Source organism: Mus musculus, chromosome 16 (genome assembly GCF_000001635.26).
Source record: "Mus musculus strain C57BL/6J chromosome 16, GRCm38.p6 C57BL/6J".
NCBI lineage: Eukaryota > Metazoa > Chordata > Mammalia > Rodentia > Muridae > Mus > Mus musculus.
In genome coordinates this window covers 68,688,372-68,701,871 of record NC_000082.6, presented here as the reverse complement: position 1 = coordinate 68,701,871, position 13,500 = coordinate 68,688,372, and positions in this window count along the sequence as shown.

Below are 13,500 nucleotides of genomic sequence, written 5' to 3'. Positions count from 1 at the left end.
CCTCAAGTAAAACATCATTTTTGAGCTCCTAGTTTGAAAAACTAAAGTAGATGGATCAATGATATAGCTCAAGATTACTTCATTGTAATTTTGACTCCCTTTTTGTCATGAAATTATCTATAGAAATTATATCGTCATAGAATCAAGTAGATATCCTCTGTATCTGACCATATTTGTCAATAATAAGGATGGTGTCAATATTGTACAGTACACTCTGTGTTTCAGACTGAGAATCCTTAAGCATGGACAAACAGCAGTTATAACTGTCTCTACATATTACATTAATAATTTCTTATGGTTTCTTATTTTATGGCTATATTTCTAAGATAAATAACTCTGGTTGAGGCATACAAACTCTTGTCTATAGAACACTAGATGACAAACTGGAGAGGAATTTTAACCCACCAACATGGCTGCTCAGAAAAGGGATCACATCCAAAGACCTTCAAGGTCTGTGTGATCTGGCTGGAATGACACACTTTTAATCCCTCTGGCTTGAAAACAGACATGATATTAGTACATACCTTTAGTTCCAAACAATGAAGGTAAAGTTAGTTTGTAGAAGGATCTGATTGGTTAGTAAAGAATTGATCAGCCTATAGCTAGACAGGAAACAAGATAAGGTGGGACCTCGGATCCCAGTCAGGGGGTCCCAAGCAGAGAGAAAGATGAGATAGACCAGGAGAAGGTCAGCAATGGAGTAACCATGTTTGAAAGTGATGTCTAATTCATGGACAGACAAAGTGAAGAATCAAAGATTTGACACACCCTGTCAGAGATAGGATACACCAAATTCTCCAGAGAATATTCAGTAAATAGAGGCAACTTAGAAAAACAGCAGAGTGAGTCAGTGGGTAATGGGTGAGCAAGTGTAGTTTGTGCAGCATCTCAGTTCATTTGTGGGTTCCGTTCACTTTGGCAGTTCATGCAGTGCAGGTCAGCAGGAGCAGTTGAAGCCAGAGACTAGGAAAGAGGCCAGAGATTAGAATAGATTCCCAGAGTTAGTTTAAGGTCAAACAGAGCAAATGAGTGAGAAGCTCACAGAGGCCAGAATGAAGTAGTCAGCCTGGAGAGGAGTTTGAGCCAGAACCGCTGAGTTGAACCAGCATGTCAGAGTGAAGAGATAACTAGAACGGGTGAGCGCATTCAGTTGTAAGCCTCTGAGAGGACAATTACATCAGGAGAATAAAAGATACTGTTACAACAAGTGATTTGTTGCTTTATGTTGGGAAACGATTTTGCGCATTTCAGATGCAGGTTCCTTTGATCAGAAATCTGTTTACAGTCTGGTTGTTGCCATTGTCATGATTATTACAGCATCTCCTGTCTCCATGATGTGTAGAGATTGTTTTCCATCACCTCTGATTGGTTAATAAATAATAGATCAGTCTACTGCTGGACAGTAAACAGGTTAAGGTGGGACCTCAGATTCTAGTCAGGCAGTCACAAGTGGAGACGAAGAGGAGAGAGACCAGGAATAGCCTTGAGCAAGTCAGCAGTGCAGTAACCATGAAGACATAAATGGAGGAGAGCTAACCACAGTAAGACTCAGAGAACAAGCAACGGGGCACAAGGCTGGGTAGTAGGTAACCTAACTGGGATAGATTAGGGTAAGAATAGCTCAGAATCTGTCCAGCTTAGTGCTTCGAGCTTATTAATAATATAAGATCTCTGTGTAGTTTATTTGTGAACAAGGGGAGTGTGACGGTTTGTATATGCTCGGCCTAGGGAGTGGCACAGTTAGAAGGCATGGCCCTATTGCAGAAGGTGTGTCTCCATAGGTGTGGTCTATAAGACCCTCATCTTATCTGCCTGGAAGCCAGTCTTCACTAGCAGCCTTCAGATAAAGATGTAGAACTCTCGGCTCTGCCAGCACCATGCCTGCCTTGATGTTGCCATGTTACCACCTTGATGATAATGGACTGAATAACCAAGAGAGAAGATGGTACCAGACACAGGGGTATTGCTGTGATAGGCCTGACCATGCTTTTGTTTGGAAGAATGTGGATTTTAGGACTTTGGATTTGGAAAGCAGTGGGATGCTTTAAATGTGACTTAATGGGATATCCTAGTAGAAATATGGAAGACTTTGATACTGAGAGTGATTTGAATTGTGTGGAACTGACACAAGAGGTTTCCGTGGAGAATGTCAATATCTGACCTAGAGACTGTTTTGTGGTATTTTGGAAAAGAATGTGGCTGTTCTTTTGTCCTTGTCTGAAGACTCTGCCTGAGGCCAAGGTGAAGAGACTCTGATTAATTGCATTGACAAAGGAAGTCTCAGAGACACTCCTAATAGACTTTCTTCTCTGATTAAGTGTCATAAAGAACATTTTAAACAAGCGTAGCAAGCTGAGAAAGGCAAAATATAAAATATAAGGTTCAGATATTAAAGGGACACCAGAAAGTGAAATGGACTGATCACTTATTTCTTATTTTAAAGGCCATCGTCATCATCGTAGTCTTCATCATCATTATCATTTTTTCTTATTGGACTGACATTCAAAAATAGAAGCTCTCGGTTCAAAAGAGACAGCCTTCATCTCAAGGCAATTTGTTCTTGGAATTTTTTGGTTGACTTCCTTTTGTTTTTGATTTGCTTATTCTACTGCTTCTTCAAAGAAATATGTTGATAATTTTGATACAGATGTTAAAGGATGAGACACTGAACCTTGGGTCCTTTGGTGCTCAGGTTCTGACCTTCTTTAAGAGGTTTCTGACAACACATTGGGGGGTATTATTTTCTTTAGTAAAATTGCAAAGTTTATAGACTCTTCTCTTTTTCCTTTTACTTTTGTTTTCTATCTATCTATCTATCTATCTATCTATCTATCTATCTATCTATCTATCTATCTATCTATCATTTGTCTATTTATTTTGACCCAAACCACTGAAGCGCAGTAGTATTGCCACACTAGGACTACACTTCATATGGTAGATTTGTTTTTTCCATAATATCCAAGTTAAAATACTCAGATTTGCTTTCATAATACACACCTGAATTAGATTTTTTATTTTTCTTTCCAACTTCTCTTGGTTTATAAAGTCCTTTTGCTAACCAGATGTGCATTCTACCATGAACAAGTTGGTCTCATCATAAAAAACATTGTTATTTCTAAGATTACCTGAAGCATACAACCCTTCATCTCTTCACACACAGCATCAATATCAAGTTCTTTTGCCATGTGTTTCCTATACAAAGTATGATGTTTTTAACTTGTTGTCTATTTTAATGAGTTTCAGACAGCCAATGGCTGGGAATAAGTAATATCCTAGGAGGAACCACAAGAGACTGAATTTTTCAAACTCATTTAGTATTTAAAAACTGACACTTTGAAATTTGATGTTTTATATTGCGATAGTCATACTAATACAAGACCTTAGGGAGATATGAGAAAGGAAAGGTTATGGTTTAATGGTGATAGATTTGTGTGTAAAACTGGCAAGGTGCCAATTGTTTTGGTCAGTTCAATGTCAACCATATATAAACCTAGACAAATACAGGAAGAGGGAATCTTAGTTGAAAAGAAAAATTCTCCCATAATGTTGGCCTGTAGGCTAGTCTTTAAGGCACTTATTGATTAAGGATTGTGAGAATAAACAGATAATTAGGAATAGCGGCACTCATGGAAAGTGGTTCTGTCTGTACAGGAGAGCAAACTAAGGGGAACAAGCCATAATGCTTTCAATTCCTGCCTCCACGTTTCTGTCTAGAGTTTCTGCCCTGACTTCCCTCACAGACTACAATTGGAAGCAAAAAGTAGCTTTTGGTATTGGTGGTTTCTCATAGCAATAGAAACATAATTAAGATGATAGTAAATGATTATTGAGAAAAATATAAGCACAATTTATCCACAATGTTAAATATTTATTGACCAAGTATAACATGAAAAACCCTAAGGAATCTTTCTTTCTTTTAATAAAATAGCATGTCAAATCATTTTTAACAGAATATGTATCAAAATCGCAATATTAATTCTTTGAATTTTTGAGATGAGCAGTATCAGCTATCATTTAAGAATTTGTAATTTACACATAGTACATTATCTGACTTCAAACCAGCCACATTTATATTTAATCTTATGGTTTATGTATTAGGCTTAAAAAAAAAAAATGGAATGCACTCACACTCCAAATTACATGTTCCTTTTCTAATGTGTGAAACATCTTTTAAAATTGCAATTGAGTTCATCAGTGATTGAAATTTACTTTCAAACCCACTCTTAAGTAAAGTTTGCATGATATTTGTTAAGATATGCATGATATTTTGAGGAAAAATACAAACATTATGTATAATTATGTCTCATTTAATACTTTAACTGTATATTTCTCCTCACAGAGTTTAATATCCTTTAACAGGGTCATCTTGAAATTGAGTCTGTGCTTTCTTATTATGTCAGATAAGCAGCGAGCCTGCCATATAGGTCACCTTCAACCTGCCTCAGTAGAAAGGATAAAGGTTATATCATCCAGGAAATGAAAATGTCAAATATCAGAGTTAGGTTCAATTATCTGTGGTAGGAGATATCTACTAAGGGGAAATAGGTCATGATGAAATCTGCATAATAGAATAATAAGCATTTTTGCTTTTTAAATTAATCTTATAAGACACATATTGCTGTATATTCTGATAAATAATATCTTTGAATAATTCTGAACAGAGAATGTTGCTCAGTAGCCATTTGAAATATGTATATTTTCCTCATATACAAATTTTTATAAAATATGTTTATAACTTAACATACAGCTATTTAAATCTAAGATTGGTAGGAAACCATTCTCAATTTTATGCTTGTATTGCTTATAACAAAATATCATTACTGTTTTAATTTTGAGTTAGTTGCTTAGGTAATTTGTTGATTCATTTTGCATCATTTTTTAAAAAAATTATTTGTTTTAGGTAACTACAAATATACCAGAAGATGGCATCAGATTCTTTAAAAAATGGTAGTGAGCCACCATGTGATTGCTGGAATTGAACTCAGGACCTTTGGAAGAGCAGTTGTGTTCTTAACTTCTGAGCTATTTCTCTTATTTGATTCATTTTGACCATTTGCGCCCTTTGCTCTTCTGATTCTTGGAAAACAGATAATACTGAAACAGGTTTTGTTATTAATCTGTGATGACATCCAGCAGGGATATTTCTGCATCAATCATTGAAGAGTAGGAAGTATAAGTGAGCATCTACAATTATATTTTACCTCATGGCACTCTATAAATTCAAAACAATCCACAAATAAATAAATATATATATATATATATATATATGTGTGTGTGTGTGTGTGTGTGTATACATATATACATATATATGTATATATATACACATATATATGTATATACATATATATATATGAATTCAACAGAGTGCCTAGGTATTTTAATATTTGATAAATAATAGAAGAAATTATTAAATTCTTTCTGGTTTCTGGCTAAGCAATTTCTAGGCCAATGAATCCTTGTGACAATGCCTGCAATATTTAAGGTAGCTTGTGTACATCTTAATTATATAAAGCATAGTAAGGCCAGTACTGTTACAATGGCATTTTTTTGTCATTGATATTTCTCTGTTTAAATTGCTTAAATGAATTTGAATAGTTTTATTGTTTTGGAAAAATGCTAATAAAGGTAACAAGTATTGCTTATTTTCTCAAATAATTCAGTTCAACGTTTACTTTTATAGAGATATACTGTAGTTTTAGATTACAATTCAGTTTAAGAGAACTCATACATTGAAGTTTCATTATAGTCAAAGGTAATTATTCTGAGAACAACGAGCAATATTGCAATATAGACACAGATCATGAGTGTCAAAATTAGAAAATATTAGGTTGAGACAGAGCTTGATAAGAAAAAACATAATGAAGAGTTCTAAAAAAATATTAAACTGAAATATAAGCCAAATAAATAAAGAAAAACAAAGTCAAAACATAATCTTCTATGTTCTTATTTAATTTTTCTTCAAAGGTGTTCTTGTTAATTATATGTGAATATATCTATCTTGTGATACTAATTTTTAAATATACATTTATCTAGCGATAATATAGAGAATATAACTAAGACTAAATATTACTAGTATCCCATATACCACTTCCTTAGCAGAAGAATTGACTAAGGTGTGTGTGTGTGTGTGTGTGTGTGTGTGTGTGTGTGTGTGTGTGTGTGTTAATGGGTACAATGTCCTTTAAAACCTAAATTTTAAAAGTCTATAAAATGAGAAAATGATAAACTCTAGAAAAACACTGAGGACTTTTCTGATTCACTAAGAAACAGCATTTTTCTACATGATTGTAAAAGGCATCTCTAGGATATCCTTGCCTTACTTCAAAGATGATAGTATTAAGTCATATATGATTTTTGTTTTACTATTATAAACTGGATGAAATTTTATGAGTTTGTTAATGTATTTCTTCCAATCCACTTCAAAGCATAGTGCATAGAAAGGAATATTTTCCCAAACAGCAATGCTTTACAAGAGCAGATAGCAGAATATTAAGACATTTATTTTTGAAGCTCCAGGTTACTAAACGGACCTAATTTATCACAAAGATCAGGAAAGTATTATTTGATATAAACAGTTAAATTATAGCTTTTGAATCATAAAAAGAGCCCTAAAAATAAATAATGACATCACCCCAAGTGCTTCATTCAGAAAGATGACTTTCTATCAGAAAATTGCCCTAGATATGGCTTATATAAATAACTGTATTTTATATTCTCCATGGATAGATCTCTTACAGCTATGCTCCTGCTTTTGAATAAGTGAGTTTATTAAGTATCTAGTAAGGAGAAGTTGAACAAATAGGTTACAAGTAGCAGAAAGAGAAAGACAGAACATGAATAGAAAAAGTATCACCAAATTAAGTACTCAAAAAATTCAGCAGAGCCAACTGCATTAGGCTGATTGAGAAAGCTAAACAGCAGCAACAGTAGCAGCTGCAACAACAATGGCAATAAAATGCAAGATTATAAACCTAGAGCAAAGTTCAGAAATTGACCTGGAGGCTGCATTTCAAAGGTCAGCTGGGGTCCCTAATGGACTAAGCCCCACATGGAGTAGGGTGTTCTCAGGAGTGATGCTTACAAACCATAGAATAAATAGTTAGAAAGGCAAACATCTTCAAACATCCAGCACTAAGTAGAGAACCCCTACTGAAATGGTTATTCAGAGTATCAGACAAAACAGCACTCCTCTATGGATGGGCTTCCTGCCTCTCTTTCCTACTAAGCTCGTTTTTATAACACGAGATAAACAATAATAACTAATCACTACTGGAAATACTTCATTGTCTAGCTGTTATTAAGAGCACTAAGGTTATAATATCCTTGGATGACTGCTTTTCTCACTGATTCGGAGTCAGGGGGTGAGCATGGCCAGACAAGAGCTTTTGGGAGACACAGGCTTAGGTCTGAAGTACAGATGGGGTGTAATTCCTCTTCCAGACTTAGCTTCTCAATTTGCTTACATAGCTCAGGATAGTTTACCAATAATCTATGTGACAAAATTTTAGCACAAAATGCTCTAAATTTAAGTTTTCTTATGTGAGATGATTAAACTTTATCCCAAGAGGAGCTGTGTGTTAGCTTGATTAAGTTTGGTGCCCATATAATCATGAGTTTCAATGCTTAGACATAGGAAGTAGTACTATTAGGAAGTATAGCCTTATTGGAGGAGTTGTGGTCTTGTTGGAGGAACTGTCTCACTATGTAGGTTTGAGTCTCATTTCTTAGACTCTACACAGTGAAGAAGACAGTCTCCTTCTCGCTGACTTCAGATCAAGATGTAGAACTCTCAGGTCTTTCTCCAGTAGAATGTCAGCTTGTACCCTGCCACGCTTCCTGGCATGATGATAATGGACTAAACCTCTGAAACTGTAGGCTAGCCACAATGAAATGTTTTCCTCTGTAAGAGTTGCCTTGACCATAGGGTGTCTTCACAGCAATGCATATGCTAACTAAGACAAGCAGGATACTTTAAAACATATAAATTATACCTTTTGAGTAATTGATTATAAATGTTTACATTTTAAAACCATCTATATGGAGCTAATTTTCAAAATTAAATTGACTCCAAGGACCATGTAATTAACATCATGTACTAACATCATGAATAGTCATACAAAGCATATATGAGAATGGACTAAAATAAATATGATATTAATAAATATAATCAAAAGAGTAATAATTAAGTTATGATACACTGAGGGCTAATATTTTTCAAGCAAATAATAGGAAAATTAACTAGAATAAGATTAAGTATTATAGGATTTTAGCTCAAGTTTTTCAGTTAAAAAAGTGAAAGAGAACTTAAAACGTATCTACTTAAAATATTCAGCAAAAAGTCCTGTGAAATAATTTAAAATTCATCATAAACTTCACAAAAAATAGGCTCTTTTCTTTAGAGATTTTAGTTGTTATAGATGCTGGCTGTTGATGACTTGCCTTCCTCAAAATACATGATATAGTACAGAATCAAGTTCCGTTTTATTGATATAATAAAACTTGACCTTTTAAAAGTGTATACAATTAAAATAGTATCCTGTTCTTACATCAATATTAGTGGTTTCTACACACACACACAGAGAGAGAGAGAGAGAAAGAGAGAGAGTGTGTGTATCTACAGTAATAAAAAAAGCCCTACTCATTAATTATACTTCAAAGTCAGCACAAATGTTTTAAGCATCAGTTTACTATAAAAAACGTCCTTCAAGAAGAAATAATTTTATTTCTCAATATTTGTATACCTGAAAACTATTTTCATATTAAAAATGTGAAAGCACTAAAAATAATTAATATCTAGATATGAATAGTTATACAAAGCATATATGAGAATGGACTAAAATAAATATGATATCAATAAATATAATCAAAAGAGTAATAATTATGATACATTGAGGCCTAATATTTTTTCTAATGTTTTTATTACTGTATTATAGAAACAGATTTATTTTCTAAATATTTGTAATAATGCATTCATTTCTAAGTACCACTTACCAAAATATTACTTCAAGCAAATAATAGAAAAATTAACTAGAATACGATTAAGTATTGTAGGATTTTAGTTCAAGTTTTTCAGTTAAAAAAGTGAAAGAGAACTTAAAACCTATGTACTTAAAATATTCAGCAAAAAGTCCTGTGAAATAATTTAAAATTAGAAAAAGTATAAACAAAATAGTTTAATTTTTCATACATTTGTGTGTGTGTGTCCTTTATTTTGTACTGTCAAAAACTTTGAGTCTTTTTGACTGTGTGTTCCAGCTTCTAGAAGTTGAGACGCCCAGGGGAATGAATACCCAGCAGATGGCTTTGGAGACATAGCACTCAAATAGTTGAGTGGTTCCTTTACATTGCCATCTGCCATGTAATACTCTCAGAGATTGAAATCTTTCAACTATAAAATGTTCTGCCAAGATTTTCGAATACCTATTAGGGCAAACAACAGGTGAGAAGAATTCTGTAATGGATGAAAGGTCTCCAAAATATTTCTTAATGCATTTTTTTCTAGTAAAACATTCATATGTTTAAAATTAATTGAATGCATCACTATGTCAACCTTCCACAGAACAACTGCATGTACATTTACATAACCATCTGCAAGTGTTTGCATAGTCATACCTCCTGGGTTGCAAAAACCTAGTCTACAAAGAACCCAGCATTGGTAAGCATACTGGCACATCTGTCAATCAGTTCTGGTCTCTAAACACGCAGGACAGAATGTAGGGAGGAAGGAAATCATCCTGGCTATCCTAATACATCACTAGTCACTCATAGATCCAATCAACAATTGACACACCCTAGGGGCTTTAACTAGATAAATTTTAAGACATCAGACATATCCCTATTGTTTGTTTCTATTTCCTGTTAGAATAGAAAAAATGTATCTTTGTATAAAAACGAGAACTAGATGATCCTGAAAGTAATTGTTAATATGAAAGTGTCTTGTAAGGAAATGATACCCATTTAATAAAGAGTATAGATATGAACATTATCCTCTACACCAATATATATGGGAAATATTTTGTGTTTTCCCCTGAGTTCATCAAAAAGCAGGTTCCCAGGTTCCTTGTTGTCATTATGTATATTCAAGGAGCTTGAATCTTGTAAACTAAGAAGAAAAGTTACATTTAAAAAGAGAATCACTATGCTATCATTACAACCGGCATGATTTTATAATTACATGATATAAAATTATTAAAGACATATAGCAAACTCCTCAAACAACATACAAAATGTTCAAATTTCTATAGAGAAATAACATAAATAAAGCCTAAAACAGCTAAGAAAATGTAGTTAAATCTTTACATCAGAAGCATAAAATATATGAGCAAAAGAAGACATAAAACAAAGGGCTATTGAGTTGCATACCTATGAATTGATTTCATATCTTCATAGATCTGTCAAGACATAGAACTTTTACATTTGTTATGTACATGTATGAAACTCTGTCAACAAAACTGTAATCTACCTAGCTATCTTTATCCTATAAACACACACAAAATTTGTGAAAAGTATTCTCCATACTTTTTGTCTTATCCATATCACCATTTCATATTATTTGCAGTAAGTGTTCAGTCTCTTATTGAAAATAAATTCTGAAATTCTTGACAATCAAGTGAAGTTAGAGATCCAATAACAGGAAAATAAGTCAATCAATTAAATCTTGTCCAAATAATCACTTTTTAAATTTTTATTTTCTTTTTATTGGATATTTTGTGTATTTACATTTCAAGTGTTAACCCTTTCCAGGTTTTCCCGCCAGAGCTTCCTATACCATCCCTCTTTCCCCTGTTTCAATGTGGGTGCTCCCCCTCCCACCTAACCACTCCTTCCTCACTGTGCTGGCATTCTCCTACACTGGGGCATTAAGCTTTTACAGGACCAAAGGCATCTCCTCCCATTGATGTCAGACAATGTCAGCTAGATATGCAGCTGGAGCCATGGGTCCCTCTATGTGTACTCTTTGGTTGGTGGTTTACTCCCTGGGAGCTCTGGGAAGGGGTCTGGTTGGTTGATATTGTTGTTCTTCCTATGGGGTTGCAAGCCCCTTCAGCTCCTTCAGTCCTTTTTCTAACTCTTTCTTTCCATTGGTGTCCCAGTGCTCAGTACAATGGGTGGCTGTGAGCATCTGTATTTGTCTCTGGCAGAGCCTTTAGGAGACATCTATAACAAGCTCCTGTCAGCAAGCACTTCTTGGCATCTGCAATGCCAAGAAACCCTTTTTTTTAGAGACTCTCAGAATCAAGACCATAACAGGATTACCTAAGATGAGGTGATATAATCAATTATATTATTAATTATATCATATATAATTATATTAATTGTATTAATTATATTAATTATATTAATTAGAACACAATATTTTATGTTTTTAATAAGAATTAACAGTTCCTAAAGTACAGATGGAGAAACTTAAATCACCTTTCACTTGAGCAATTTTAAAGGAGTAAATTTAAAATATATAGTTTCATATATTAAGACAAAATAAAACATAGTTATCTCTTGGTATATATAATGGAGATATTCTAGAATCACATATAGATCCATTGTAAAAGTGATAAATTATTTAATAAAATTTGGGCTGCATTGGAATATAAATATGTGTCTTCTACTCTATACTTCAAACCAAATTCACCATTACATGTATCCTATAAAATACAAATACTGTACAAATAAAATGCAAATATTCTACAAATTGTTGATGTACCACACCATTTAAGGACTGTTGGCAAAATTATGTTCGAGTTAAATACAAATAAAATTGATCTCTGGGCTTTCTTTTGTTTTGAACTACAGTTAGTTCAATCCTGACCATGTAGAATTCATTTGCATGAAATGACAGCTCTATACTGAATATGAAAATGGCTTTTTTCCATGGGTGACTGATAATAAAAATGCATAACTGGACATGCATCAGTATGAATACCTACACTTTCTCATTGTGTTTATCATCTAAGTATCTGTCTTTTTGAGCATATTCACTGTGTGATTTGTGCAAGCCTGGAGGGGACAATCCTCCTGTCTCTGCCTCAGCTTCTGAGTGTTAAGATTACAAGCCTGAACCATACTATGATTTTACTTTCAGTTCTTAGTTGTGTTCTTAACATATAATGAGGAATAAAACAAACAAACAAACTAACTAACAATGACAACAAACCCCTGCATATGTTCCATGTATGATCTTACAATCTATGGCTAGTGATCTTGTTGTTGCTAAATTATAACATAATTACATTTCTCCCTACATAACTTTTCTTCCCTACAATCCCTCTTATATACAATACCCCACTCTCCTTTAAATTCATTGCTAATTGTTAGTGTAAAAGTGTGTGTGTTTCTTGTGCTTTTCTTTCTTTCTTTCTCTCTCTCTCTCTCTCTCTCTCTCTCTCTCTCTCTCTCTCTCTCTCTCTCTCTCTCTCTTTCTTCTGCTTTGTATGGAGAGCTTTTGGTGCTGCTTCTAGGAAATTGGCAAGAATATATGAGATTGGGCTAGGACAAGAAAGTAAGCTACAAAGATACAGCTGAGAAAAGTATTTCTCTTATCTTCATCATATTGATAATTCCCTAGACAGAGTGGCCTTGGGAACTTTTCTTTATGCCTTGTTTGTTCCTTGACTATTTTGCTGCTTTAGAACTGACCTTATTATTTGCATGTTTCTAGATGGCATAAAAGCAGACTGGGAAAAATTAATCCTGTTTTAGCATTTGCTGGAGTAAAACCATAATGATGTCTAGTTGTCTTTTTTTTTTTTTTCTTCTTTAATCCTCACTCCTTTCCTCTAGACACTGTTGACTGACAAAGCTGGCTTGGCCATCTTTGATTGCTCTTTTGCTTGCTTGTTTATTAGAGAGAGAGAAAGAGAGAGAGAGAGAGAGAGAGAGAGAGAGAGAAAGAGAGAGAGAGGGAGAGAGAGAAGGAGGAGAGTTGAGTTGGGTAGATGAGTGGATGTAGAGTATATGGGAGGTGTTAGGAAGGGGAAACCATGATTACAATATAGTGTATAAAAATATTTCCAAATTTTTTTTCAGATTGTAGTTTTATCAAAATAGATTTATATGTTCTCTGAAGTTAATATAAATCATTAACAAATTATGTAGTTAATAAAAAATCATTGAAACTTTATCTGACAGTATGTAGCAAGAAAACTAAGATAAACTAAGTACAGTGGGGATTGTTTGGAGTCCCACCTATTCTGGACCCTGAGGCATTCTGACTTTCAGATGGAGGCCAACCTATGCTACTTCATAAGACAGACTGTCTAAAAGTAAGAAACCATCCTGAAAAGGTGACATGAAGCTCTTTCATTTTACTATTCCATATTTTTTTGTTGTGATTAATCCAACTTTTTTTCCATTGCGGGTAAATAGTTACCTTCTAAATACTTACCACTTTGTTAACACAAGATGACTTTACCTAGATTTACCTAGTTTGTCAAAAAATTTCAATATATGTACACATTTTAAATTTTTACTCAACTTTTTCATAATTAATTTTCATGATAGTAT